At 42.9% G+C, this 14,431-nt stretch overlaps 1 protein-coding gene across 4 annotated transcripts in view; it reads right to left on the bottom strand.

Moving 5' to 3' along the window:
* Positions 1 to 14,431, bottom strand: part of ELF1 (E74 like ETS transcription factor 1) — an 87,723-nt gene that overhangs the window by 51,985 nt on the left and 21,307 nt on the right. Inside the window, exon 1 of one of the 4 annotated variants that reach the window (XM_059839100.1) lies at positions 14,113 to 14,253. The exons of 2 other annotated variants lie outside the window; for them this stretch is intronic. The gene's annotated coding sequence lies outside the window, so the exon portion shown is untranslated. Of the gene's footprint in view, positions 1 to 13,914; positions 14,055 to 14,112; positions 14,254 to 14,431 lie in introns of those variants that run through there. One more of the 4 variants, XM_059839101.1, reaches the window with a different exon arrangement.

The following is a 14,431-nucleotide window of genomic DNA, read 5'->3' as shown; positions in this document are numbered from 1 at the left end:
ACCATAATTAAAATAATAAATGCATTAACTTTCAGCTATGCAGAATAAGACAGAAACTAATATTCCCATGCCATTTGTACATTTTTCTTATTACAGATCAGTGTAGCCTAAATTCATGTTCTCAAGTATTTGCATGGGGTGGGATTAAGAAGGGAGACTACTAGTCTGGGGAATTTCAAACTATTGAACTTGGCTATTAAGAGAATATAAATTATCATCTGATTTGTTGTTATACTAACAATTCCCACCGTGGGGTTTCAAACAGTGACAAAGCACAACTTAAAGACCAACAAGATTAAAATAAAAAAGCAAAAAGATTTTTCTTTAGAGTGTTATGGAAAAGGAACAGGGTCTGCAAAGGTCCCTCCAGGGAAGGCAGTGTCTGGACAGGCCAGTATTTCTCATTTCGTAATGTCTAGGGAAGTGTACACTGAAGCCTAAGTCACTCATATATGAGCACACACCTGCTCCTGGGAGACACAAAAATTCACTGCTAATGAAATGAACTTGACACTGAATTTATGAGTGTTGCATGAAAACACCTACAGAATCAGCGTACTCTGGAAACTTTCAGAGCTCCCACGAACCAGGTGTAGAGAAATTCAAGCCCCACTTCTTCCGCATTTCACCATTCAAGTTCCCATGTTTTTGCAGAACTAAATAAGGCATCAGAAGTGGCTGCTACGCATGTTCCTGTGCCATCCAGCTGCAGCCCCCACCACTGGGCTCTGTGAGCCAGCCTGATTCCCTAGCTGTGGGGGGAAGCAAGGCAGCAGGCAGACTGGGGGGGAACCAAATCACCCGGGGAAAACGCAAAATCGCCTCATCACCTTGTGCTGTGTGCCAAACTTGGTCCCATTCAGCAAAAGGAAGCAGCACAATCTCACCACAGCCAGTGGCTCACAAACCTGGAGACCTCTTTCTCCCTCCCCTCGGCTCTGCAGAGTGAGTAATACAGATACTTCAGCATGCACTGGCCCCCCACTCTCAGGCATCGTCTGAATGGGGCGACTGCACAAGTCCACTCACACTTCCCAAAAGAGAAACCCTAACAGTGTCATACACAGAAGGGGAATTGAGACTTATTTCTCCTGCAGCAGCTTTTGCGCACTTTAACCCACAAGGAGAAGATTGTTCCTACCTTTCCTTCATTCTAAGAACCTCTAACACTTCCATAAGAAAGGACTAAGATTGCTCTAAGTTTTCCATATAATGAATGGAAGCAAAAGTAGGTTGCATCTCCTGAAGATGAAAGGTCCTTCCTTAGGTCACATCTGACTTCTCTAAATTATCAGGAGTTGATGCAGGCCCCAAAGCAGAGAACCAGAAAATGGTTTGGATTGGAAATGAAATTTGAAGATCATTGAAGTCCAACTCCAATGCCAGAAGCAGGGACATCTGTCACTAGATCACATTGCTCACAGCACCATCCAACCTAAGCTTCCAGGGATAGGGTGTCCACAACTTCTCTGAGCAACCTGTACCAGTGCCTCTCCACCCTCATTGTAAAAAACCTCTTCCTAATGTCCAATCTAAATCTATGCTCTTTCTGTCAAAAACCATTGTCCCTTTTCCTGGCACTACAGGACTTGGTAAAATATCTCTATCCTTCTTAAAAGTCCCATCTGTACACCGAAAGGCTGCAATAAGAGTCTTCTCTTTTCTGCACTGAATAAGCCTCTTAGACTTTCTTCACAGGATAGCTGTTCCAGCCCTCTGACAATTTTCATTTAGGTCTCTGGGAAAACAAACATTCCAGCTTTTCTTGCAGTACCACAGCCTCATCACGCAAGAAGCTCCTCAGCAGACATCAGCTCTGTTATGAAAACCCACAAATTATCATAGGACCCAGAGGCAGAAGGTTTTTAATGTATCACTTGTAATCTACCCTTTCCTCTCCCAGTACAACATTCAACCAATACAGAGTCAGGAGGAAAAAAAAAGGAAAAAAAAGAAGAAAAGAAAAAAAGATAAAAAAATAACAGCCCACTATATACCACAAAACAAACAAAACCCAAACAAACAAAAAAGAAAAAACAAAAAAGTCCAATGAAACAAACAAAACACTATACAAAACACCCCACAATAAATAACTAAAAAAACCACAACCAAAGAAAAAAAGCCTGCCCCCCCCAAAAAAGCAAAAGAAGAAAACACAAGGGAAAGCTGAGTGGTAGATGGAAGATTAAGTAGTACAATAAACAAGGTAAGGCAGAGACAGGCTGCTTTACATAGTTTCTAATCCATCCTTTAATTTATCCTCAACCCTCCTTTCTTTTTTTCATTTCTGTTGTCTAACATTTTATCTGCTTCTGTGAAGTCTCAGTGGTTTATTGTGACCATAGATACAATTAAATAGTACCAGAATTGCGTGGGGGTGGGTAAAAACCCCAAATCTATGCCTTTTTTCAAGATGCCATACACTTCAAGCAGTTTTGTGGAGGTTTTACTATGTATTCCCCTCAAGGGTTGTGCCCTGTTTGTACCTTTCCTTTCTCAAACATGACAGTACAGAGAACAGTGCTCAAAACCTGAAAGGGAGAAAGACCAGCAGAATCATCCTGCCACTGTGAAAGGTTTCCAGTGCAGCTATGTTAGAAATGCAAGAGCTGGTGCCTTTCACAGAGGCAAAATGCCGAGTTTTGCCCTTGTGGTGCTGGCTCCTGGCCCTGCAGACACCCGGGGGACCAGGAGCTCAGAGCGGTGCCTGCCTCTGAGTGCAGCTCCTCTGTGTATGCAAAAACTCTCATGCGGGCTGCCATGCAGAGCGCCCCATAGCCCAGTGCAAAGCAGGAGAAAAAACCCTAAAACAACAGCAACAAAAAATGCCCAAACCCCTCATCCATCCAATCTCACTGCTCCTACAAACTTTCTACTCTTCCCCACCCTGAGGAATGTGATCCTCAGGCTGAGACCCTATATTTTAAAGAGCACATAGTACAGAATCATTTTATCACGTGGCAAAGACATCCCTACTCAATGCTGGCTAGTCAACAAGCATACAGTTTAAGAGAAAAAAACAATATTCTGGGAGCTATGCTGTCACATGAGGAAAAAAAGATCACCAAATGAGACAAAAAGGCTGAAATGTATGCAGTTTCAGTTCTAAAATAATTTTGATGTGCAGACTACTTGGTTCTCTAAAATCTGGTGCTGGGGTAGATACTACTAGAGTTCTAGTTCCAGTAAATTAATTATGTTGCAATAACATCCATATATTCAGAAATCATGCAACCCACATTAAAAAATTACATCGTTTACAATATAAGGTTTTATGTGCTTTTTCTGTGCACTTCTAAAAAGCTGTTTAACTGAAAGTCAGAGCTGTCTCAAAACCACAAGTGTATTGAGATGAAAAAATCAATAATTAAAAAGAAAAAAAACAAAACACTCAGAAGATCACGGATTTTACAATCAAAACTGGTCAGGTAACATGGCAATTACCTGCCCAGAAAGACATTAATGAAATTGCACAACTTGAGGCCCAACCTGCCCGTTTCTCAGATGCATTTAAAAACTCCCACGCTGGTAGCTGTGGAAAACGAAACACTGGACCTCAGCTCTCGCTGTGCCAGGATAACTCCCATGGTTATTCATGCTTCAAGAGTTCAAGTCCTGCTTTCTGTTGAACTACATAAACCCTGACCCTTACTCTCAGGTGCCTAAAGAAGGGGCTGGCAGGGACAGCGAGGCCCCAGGCGCACGGGCGCAGAGCATGGCGCTGAGGAGACAGTTGGTTGCACAAAGCTGCCTGGGGCAGGCGGCGTTGCCATCTCTGGCGCATCTGCTCCCCTGCTCGTGGTTTAACGACAGGAAGCACAGCCCAAGATACCCGGGCCCAGCCGCGAGCGCTTCCTGCCTGCACAGCCAGGTCTGTCCCCCAGCAGACACTCTGGGACACCTTCTGAAGAAAGAGAAGAGAGAAAAATGAAGTCAACGTGTAGAAAGCTGGCCAGATGGATGGAAAAAGAAGCAAACAGGTCAAGCGTATTGAAATGTGGCCCCAGAAGGCCACCGAAGCAGTGTACAAAACGCTGGTGGCACGTTCTCATCTAGCAGGGCCCAGGACAACAGGCAGGTCAGCTGTGGAGGGTTTCAAGTCTGGTCTTCCTCAACCAGGCTTGTACACCACCAAGAAACCAAGTTACTTTAGCAGATTAAATCTTTTAAGATTCTTTCTGAAATCATCAGATATGAACTACAACCAGTGAGAAAAAACCCATTGCCAAATACAGTAATTTTCTACGACCACCTTGTCCTAGAAATGGGGACATGTTAACAATCTACAGGGCTTTTCCAACACTAATACCTAGAGTAACACACCTATTAGTCTACTGCAAAATTGAAACCCTGAAGAAGCATTTGGTACTCACGTGGTAAGCACAAAAACCAACTGCTAGACAAAGCATAACTTCAGTAAAAAGCAGAAACTCCAGCACAGCTTATAACTTCTATAGTATACTTCTATAGTATCCATATGCGAAGCAATCTGCTATACTCAGCCCCTCTCTAAGTTGTCTTCTCTTCAGTCTTAGATTTCCCCATAATATCATCTGTCAGAAAACATCATTTCCTTAGTCGGCCTAAAAACTGTATTTTCAGGCAGGATGAGAAATTAAGATGGCCTCATATCTGCTCTCCATCAATGACCAACTGGTGGTATAAAATGGAGGAAAACCAACTTTGTGCTGTCATCGGCAGGGCTGCCAATTAAAGCAAGAGACGACACATCAGTCATGTAAGTTGGTTAATATATCAACCAGGAGATATGTAATTGATTTTCCACTATCAGGTATTGCTGTAGTCTAGGAGAATTTTCTGCATAAACCTAAAAGCAGGATTTTACTCCTGGATTTCAAGGAGTATCTGACACATTTTACCCTTCATGGAACCAAGATGCTTCATCCTAACATGGTCTCTGTCCCCATCCCAAAACAGATCAGAATAAAAATGCCTTCATTTGGTGATTGGTACGCATAGTAGAACAGCCACCTCAAAGTCAGAGGTTTGCAATTCCCTGAAAAAGAACAGGGTCCAAATTCTCCTCATTCCTAACTAGAAACATATTCCTCAATTAGGTTCCTCTGATACAGCATATTTTGTCCCTGGCTTTCATGTGCTCCCACATGAGTTCTGTGAGCACTTGGGTTATTCCACAGAACCATATGTGTCCCCTGCCTCAAAAGACAAGACTACATCACTCCATGTCACTGAATGCTTGACCACTTCATGCCTTGGAAATCAGAATGAAAGCCCTACACTAGGGCCATCAGACACTAAGAGAACGTTTGCTTCAGCAGCATTTCTGAGATCCACTTAAGACACATGTTCCACCCTTAACAAGTACTCAAGTAATCCCAAGCAGCCAACAAATTAAAAAAAAAAAAAAAAAGAAAGATACAAAAAGTAATGGTTGCTCAAAAGCCTTTCTGAACAAAAAAAGCCTTGCAGCATGAACTGAACCTTACTAAATTTTGCTGGATTGGCAAAAGGAGAACTGAAAAAAAAATTATTTTCCGTCTCAGATTCCAACAATACTATGTAGCCAACAGCATTTTGCAGATTTGCTTCTTAGTTCGTAAGTCACGTTGGTCATATCTTGCAACATGTACTGGCAGGATTCAATGTTTTCCTAAGAAAACTGGGGTGGCAGATGCTGACACTGGTCCAGAAATTATTTGCTCTCAAGCTGGATATTCTTTTTAACCCTGAAAGTTCATCTGTGTCCTGCTACAGAACAACAGATTTTATCACAGCAAACATTTCAAAATTCTCATACATATTTATTTTCATGGTGTATTACTATGGTACTAACTCCAAGCATAACAAACACAAAAAGTAATATTTACACGCAAATTCATATTTATTATACGAATTATAGATTATTAACTTAGAAATTTAATGTAAGAAGCATAGGGCTAATATAAGAGGGGGAGGGGAATGTTCATTTATAAATTATTTTGAGACACTTTAAAATCATCCAAGTTTCCAAGCCCTGTATAGTTGCAGCAAAAATGAAAAGGTAAATGTTGTGGTGTTTACGTTTATAAAAGCAAAACAAAAATCAGGATGACTTAATTTCGAAAAGATTGAAAATGTACTCCTCGAGACTGCTGCTGCATGGCATCAGGAAGGTACCCACATGCTCCTGCGTTTGTTCATCTGACTCAGTTACAGCTAACACGGGAGGAGTGGTCTCCGCAGAATGGCTTTTCCAGCAGAACAGTTGTGAGTCAACTTGCCTCATGTCTCTGCACCTAACAGCCCAACTGCCCGGCTCGGGTGTGTTTTTTGGGAAGGTAGGAGGGACCACACCCCACCAAAGCACTGTGAGAAGAGAGGAGCAAAAGCAAAACTGAGCTGACTGACAACCACTGACCAGGCTTCCCAGACAGAAAGAAAGAAACGACTGCCTCCATGGATTTCTACTGGTTTTAACCAGCTTCAGCAGAGGGGAACATGATTTTTAATTCTACTGTATCCATTTAATAAACACCCCAAAGAAGACATTTTCCAGATAACTGAGGAATTTTTTAGTGTTGACTTACCAAGCAGAGCACAATAACCAGCTATTCTGTTTGCACTACAAGGCAGTACAGTGCAATGAGTTAATAATTTATCATGGCATTGCTCTTGGCAACTGACCATAATCAACTTCCAAAATTCTTCCTCATTCTTACATTTTTAGTCTCAGCAAGAATATGGCGCCCTTAGAACCTGAGCCCTACCACAACACTTCTTAGCCGAGGTAAGAGGTTTAATCTTCTTGAACACCTGCTTTCCTTCTGGATTGTTTCAGGCTCAGAGCAAAGGCCATCATTTCATTTCAATAACCTAATTTTGCAGACAGGAATAACTAAAATATTTTTAAACAAAGCAAGAAGTTCACATTCTTTCAAAACTGCAGCAATGCAATTCTCATCCCTGCGTTTCCTTCCCCTTCTTCTCACAGAAGTACAAAGAACAAAAAAGCCCAAGCTTCTGTCTTCGCCAAAAGCTCTTATTTGCACATGATCCCAAATTAACAAGCAAACATTTTTCCTCCCATTTTATATTATCAAGATTTATTTCTTTACATAACTTTGGGCAATACTTAATTTTTTAGTTAACACATTCTTCTTCTCAATCAGAAGCATCCAGCTGTGGTGTTCAAATAATTAATTGGAAAACAAGTTTTGATGTGACGTGTCGAAGAGAGTTAAGTCAATCATCCTAAGTATTGCTTTGCTGAAGCATTGGCCATGAAATGCGGTCCATTTCCAAGGACAACTGTGCTACTTCGTCCCTTCCCCTTGTTGCTCAATCCCAGCTCTTACAAACTCCACAGTTCCACCACTCTGAAATCAATCCCTAACCTAGTTCAATCAACCAGCCCAGCAACTTCTGTGGCATTGACATCTGACTTGCCAACTTGGCTCATCTTGGCTGAACCAGATAAGGAAAAGGTTGCTCTCGCAAGCAGCTTGGTCTGCGGATAGGAGGGGAAGGCAATAAAGCCTAGAAAACAGAAAACTAGGAAACAATCTATGCTGTCAGCGAGAAAAAAATGAGGATGGCAGTCTTCAAGCAGCTGGATGAGTGCTCCTGCCAAGAAAGCATCCAGGAATGACCATGCCCACCTCTGACTGTTTTGCTAAAGGCACGTTTTAAATTAAATTAGACAGGTGCAGGTTTGCATGCTCACAAAAACATAGGTCTAGAGTTTAAACTGCAACTTTACCTCAACTAATACAGCTTTACTGTTGAGTCTTACCTAAGGGCAAGCCAAGGGCCTGGGCAGATGCTAAATGACCTGTTTAAGGATTTACAACCCATCACCTCCAGGAGAGTTCACTATCCGAGCAAAACTTGCTTAGCCCAAACCTCCCTCCTGTGCTCCAGGGCACATCCATGCAAACCGCTGCTGCATGGGTTTAATGGGATGTGCCACCAAGCCAGCAGGGAAGTTACACATGCTGCCTTCACTTATGAGTGAAAAAGCAGCTGGTGTGAGGCTGAAGAACCTTCAGTGTGCACCTAAACTTTGTAAGCACATGGTATGCCAGAGCCAGCATCAAGGCATTAGCATTATTGTCCCATTTAGTTAATAAATACCAGGCTTGCTCATGACAGACGGTAAAACAGGTTCTCCGAAGGCAGTCTGTCAGAAAGAAACTACTTTCTCCTCACAGTAGAGGTTTCACCCCACCTAGAGATCCTCACTTAAGGCAGCAAAAATGAAGCCACCAAACTTCATACTGATTTTTTTCTATTTCCTTTTTTACTGACATGTTGCATCTGTGCAGCATGCATGCATCAGTAGTCCTGGGTTTCCTCTCTCAAGGCAATGGGATTTTACTCAGCTAGCTCTTTGCAAGTAATAATTGCTACCGTCTCTCCCCTCAAAAGTACAGATTTCACGTCATCATATATCAATATCATCACAGCTTTTCTGTTTATGAAGTGTAAAAGTACAAATTAACAAAATGCTTCCGAAGCCACCTGAACATATGGCACCCATAAGAGACACTTTAAACATTACAAACACCAGAATCTATACACAAAATATACCCTTCTAGCTACATTGCTTCAAAAGTATTAAACCTTTTCTGCATATACCCCTGTTATAATTAAAAAAAAAAAAATATTTGCAAGTCCAAGATCTTATCTTGTAGTTTGGCAAAAAGTTTTCAACATTTCTTACTGCTGAGAATTATTTCTAGTCCAGTACCACTAAAACAAGATTTAACACATGTCATTTGAAGGACCGTATTAAAAGACAATTAAGTCTTTATAAAAACAAATGGCAGAATGTTGCATTACGTCAAGCATTCATAATCAGACATATTTATTTCAGAAGTGCCCAAATAGGAAAAAATATTCTGCCAAAAGTAACTTTCTTTCTGCTTTTTTTCTCTGGAAATTCCTTCATAGTCCATATTTAAACCGTCTAAATTAATGGTTTCTGTGTAAGAATCATAGAATAGTTGTTGTTAGAAGGGACCTTGAAAGGTCATCTAGTCCACCCCCCTACTGTGAGCAGGGACATCCTCAACTAAATCAGGTTGCTCAGATTAGAGCCTGTTCAGACAAATTAAAACTGTTTCACTTAGTTGCTTCAAAAGCAGCTTATTTCATTGTTGCTTTGAACTGATACTAAAATAAATACAATTTTTCACCAAAAAGGACCCACACATTTGAAAATGCTACAAGCCATCCTCAGCAAACTTCAGACTGTTTTTCAACACAGAAAGTTTCATTTTCATTCATATGACTAAACCATCTTTTTCCTATAAAGAAAAAAGGTCCCCAAATAGACACTTCCTCTCTACAGTTCCTTCTTTTCTCTTTTTGAAATAAACATTAGTTGGTCTTTTTAAAAAAAAACCTGAACCAACAGGATGGCCTCTCAATAGCTCACCACTAAGAGTACCTGGAGCCCTTTGCTGGGCTCACAGAGCTCTCCACAAGCTGGCTCAGAGGCAGTACGAGACAGGGAGGTGAATTCTTGCAAGGTGCGCAGTTTGCAACCCTTTGCCCTCCATGGCCTGTAAGCTTCACAATTATTTTCTTGACAGCGTTTGCATGCCTAATTTACAGGCATCAGGACAAAGCTTGACCAGCTACAGAGACTAAATAGTTTACTATTAGAGACTCTGGAGATGGGAGAGTGACAGCACAAAACAAAAAATGCATCAAGAGGATGCAAGTGGATAATGTAACCACCAACTCCGAGGACAATGCCAGGCAAATTCTGTCATCAGCAGACAATGTGCAAGCCCTGGTGCCTTCAAGACACAGTTTTCATGAAAGCTCTTCCTAAGAGGGTCATCTTCTGGTTGGAAAGACAGCCTCCACTAAAAACAAACCATGTCATCACATCCTAGAGAAACTATTATTGCTAGCTTCAAAATTATGTAGGGAAGCACATGTAGCAGGCACAAAGAGGAGGAAACCGACAGTATCCTTGTCAACTTGCTTTTAACTTGAAATGGAGTCTGGTTGGAAGTGCAAGTTAAACATTAATTTTCTGACAGTGGTCAGCACCGGGTATCACAAAGTGTAACTGTAGTTTCACAATCATATTTTGCTGCTTCTTTCCCTAGCTGCAACTTAAAACCAAATAAACACCAAGATAACTGAAAACTGGAGAACAGCAGAAGTGACTTGACACAAAGCGCAGAAGAGCAAGGTAGTTTTCTTCTAATCTGTCAGCTTTATTCACTCTGTCAAAGGATCTCATGAAAAACACTAGTAACACTAGAGGAACATACAGCACGACAGAACAGTATATGCAGCCACAATAAGTAAAAATGTTTCTTTCTCTCAAGAGCAGACAAAAATTTGAGTCACCCAAGCTCACCCCTTTCTTCCAGCACAGAAACTCAAGAGCTGGCAGTATGACATTTATACTGAGCCTACTTCGGAAGTCAAACCACTACCATGCAAGAAGGTGAAGGAAATGCGGAAGGAGCTCACAAGTGAAGCGATGAAACCGTTAGTAGGCTAACGGCAATATTCAAGAAGTGCAGTTCATCCCCCTCAAAACAAAAAATGTATTTGGTAAATTCACACAGAAATGTTGATGATGAGTTAAATATAGGGTGTTCTAGAAATAGACTAAAATGTCTAATTATAGATGAAGACAGTGACATTCAATCCACCCCAAAGCAACTCTTTCCCACAGTTTCCAACCAATGCACTTAGCATTACTATTCCTAGCAAGTTATCCTAACCATAATATATTTTCCCCCAATACAGAGAGAAATAAATTTTACATGCAAATTGAGGAATTGGAGGTTCTTTCCAGGCTAACAAAACTACTATCAGTTTCACACTGAAGCCTGTTTGAACCTAGTACAAACTCACACACAACACAAGGGGAGTGATCTCTTTAAGGACAAATAAATGACCTGAGCTCCAGCCCTCTGATTCAACACTGAAGACGGCTGGTAGGTAAGGCCTAAAGCACACCAAGGTAAGAATGCATAAACTTTGGTCCCTAGCCAATGGGATCCTCTCAGCACAACCACTGACACACTGACTGTGGGAAGTTTTGCCAAAGGACAGGCTAATATTGAAGAATAAATCTTTTTTACCTCTACATAGATTAGCCAGGTCAGGTCAGAAAAGTGAAAATGTCCAGAGCCTTTCACACAGCTGCTGCAGACTTTTGATAAGCAAAAGACTTAAAATTCCAGTATGTATAGTCTCTGTCAACTACTTTATCTGTGAAGAAACACTTAGGTAAGATTTAAGAAAGCAAGATTTAAGAATGCAAATAATCTCTAAAACATGTCAGTGGCATTAAAATTACAAGCACCATGAATCACTGGCATATGGTAGCAAAGTTTCAGAGCTTATGGTGCAGACTGTACCCAAGGCTGGAAAGGTGAACTCCACCTCCTGCCACTCCTGTGCTGAATCACTGTGGTGGGGGAAAGTCCTTGCTCCTTCTCGCACACCCAACAAAACTCCAGTGAGTTACGAAAACTGTCAGTGAAAACAACAAAATCTGCAAGCAAAAGCTGAGAAATTCTTGCTAACACCTGCCAGAAGAGAAAGCTGATTTGGAGATCACAGCTTCTCCTCTGACACAAAGAGAAATCCTCCATTTTTCTTTCTTTTTTATCAGCTCACTGAGCACAGTCCTGCCACAGTACCCTCCCTTGAATATGGCTGTGCTGAAATACACCTCATGTATTCGGCTTTTTTCATACATCAAGTGTCTAAAAAGTAACACACACAACCGAAGTATGAGTTTTCAGCAATCCTTAAACATCAGGCTATACCAGGCTGACAACATTCTTCAAATCTGGATATCTATCTCTTCTTTCCTTCTCATTTGAGGACCAAGACCATGGACTTGACAATTCTAATATTCAACAGATTAGAAAAGAGCACATTAGAAAACCAACACTTATGTAAAGGCAGGGATCTGGAAATAATGTTCAAGCTAACTGGCATCTGATGACACCACTCCCATGGCTCTCTCAACAATCAAAAACAATCCAAACTGAAAGATCCTTGCCTTGGGGGTGTATTGGCGGGGGGGGGGGGGAAGGTGTTTTTTGGGTTGTTTTTGGTTTTTTTTTTGAGACAAACACGGGCTTCAGCTATACAAAAACTAACACCATTTCTCTGTACCTTCTAATGCACTTCTCTGCCTTCTAGATCTGCCCAAGCTGTCATCCGTAAGTCTTGGGAGGACTTTCAAATAACTTTTTCCTAGCTCCACCACTGTACCACAGATGCGTCCATAGCCCTGGCAAAGTTCTTGTACAGCAGCAAAAGAGAATGAACATGGCAGCTTTTGCCTTCAAAGAGGAACTGCTCCTTTGTGAAGCCCTGATCAAGAGAGAGTTGCAGTGGCCACTTACCCTTTAGAAAACAAAAGCCTTCTTCCCAAGATAAGCAGCTGCAGCTTGGGAGATGACTTAAAAAGAAAAACTTAAAACCTCAAGTTCTGAGGGCTGGATGTTTCAACAGGGTCTGGTGCAAAAGAAAGAAGGGGAGAAAAGAGATAAGGAAAGGGAGGGTCATGTTCTACCAGTTGCAAGCAGAGAGCCCTAGGATCTGAAAATAAAAGTCATGATGATAAAAATAAAGATACAAATATATATAAGAATTTTTCAGAAAAAAACTTCTATTACTAACTCTTTTTTTTTTCAAGTAGTTCCTCTGTAATTTTATCTGTGATTTTATTTTTCAACATGCGCCAAATAAATCCCCCAAACACTCGCAAAACTTGATGCTTTTAGAAAGAAAAAAAACAAAATGTAAAATAAAAAGATAGTGAAAACACATTGTACTTCAAGATGCCGAAGGAAGATATGGCTGAACACTCGGAAGGCTGAAGACAAGAGACAGCCTCACCCAAAACATGACCATTTACTTAATGGTTGCCTCCCTCTCTCTCCCTCCCCTGCAACTGATCACAGTACTAAGCAAGACTCCATTATACTTCTCAGATACAGGCTCTAGACAGCAAGTGAACCTGGAAAGTATTCCCCTGTGCACAACAGCTCAAGTGCCCTGTCATTTAATTTCCAGTAAGAAGATATCGAATTTGATTTCTCAGGTGACAGACGGAAATATACGGTCCAAAGTTATACACTCAGACAAAACTTCTGAAGAAAGTTTTCGTTCAACAAAGGTGGAAACAGAGATTCTTTTTCAAAAACTTTGATAGAGTCCAGAAGTACATAATTAAGAGAATCAAGGTGGTTTTCATCCCCTGAAAGTTTAAGAAGCAATTTGACGCACCACAATTACCTCCAAGATTTTCTTCTCCCATTACAACTACCACTAAGCCTATTTTCTAATTGGTCTGCCATGTACACCATCACCATAACTTCCATTTCTTAATCATTTTCAGGAAAAGGTAAGTACCTGCCCGCATAACAACTTAACTCTTTCTATTTTGAAACGAAACCGCGGCAGCTGCCGTTAATGGCTCTGTTTCGGCAGAAAGAGAACTTCAATTTAAGGGCGCAGAGAATGATCTGTCCTCGAAATGATATTTTAAATCTGCCATTTTAAAGTCACCACGGACCACACCAGGCGAACAGCAGGGGAGCGGAGGTGTTCAAAGCCGCAGCGCTGATAGCCAACGCTTTGCCCGAATCGCTCTGGACCGTGCTCTGTTCCATGCTAGCCGAGTCCAGGCACCACGCAGCCTCAGAATAAATAAAATATGTGACTTTTACAGACCGCTGAGCGGCGGCTGGAGGGCTCCGACCGGCAGCCAGCCTGGCACCCCCGCACGCTTAAAAGGAGACAAAAGTATAAAACGCAGCAGAATTACAAGCCAGCTGTCACACTTGTGCAGCGCGCTGCTCAGAGAAGCACAGCCGCGGTGCCCTTTGCCCGCCACAACAGGCACAGCTTCAGGCAGCTCACGGCGCTGCTGCCCCGAGACGTCCCTTTACTCACGGCCCAATTTATATTTCGCTTTTCCCTGCTGCTGCTCTTTTTCAGAAGTTCCCTCTTCCCCGCAGTTTCTCCGGACGGCTGCCGAGCGCTGCCCCGGGCGCGGCCGCCCGTCGAGGCAGCAGCGGCAGCCGCCGCCCGCAGCCCGGGGCGCCTCGTCCCCCCGGCCCGCCCGGCTCTCGCTCCCCGGGCAGCACGTACCGCCCGGCCGCGGGGCCCGCGGCGCCGCCCCGGCCTCCCCGCAGCGTCGTGCAGCTAAAATGGCTCCTGTTGAGAGGGGGAAGTTGTGCCCGGGCCCAGGACGGTGACTCACCGCGGGGCCGGGCGGCTCGGCTCGGAACGACACGACACGCCCCGGGGCGGCGGCCGGCGCTCCGCCGGGCCCGGCCCGCAGGTGGCGGCGGGGCGCGGGGGGGGGACGGGCCGGCGGTGGCCTCGTGACCCGCCCGGGTTCCGCTCGGCCCGGCTCCCTCGTGGGCAGAGCGCGCCCGAGCCGCGCCGTCCGGCTCCCGGTACCCGC

Source organism: Haemorhous mexicanus, chromosome 2, assembly GCF_027477595.1.
Source record: "Haemorhous mexicanus isolate bHaeMex1 chromosome 2, bHaeMex1.pri, whole genome shotgun sequence".
Lineage (NCBI taxonomy): Eukaryota > Metazoa > Chordata > Aves > Passeriformes > Fringillidae > Haemorhous > Haemorhous mexicanus.
The sequence above is the reverse complement of the archived record's forward strand: the minus strand, read 5'-3'. Positions and strand labels throughout refer to the sequence as shown.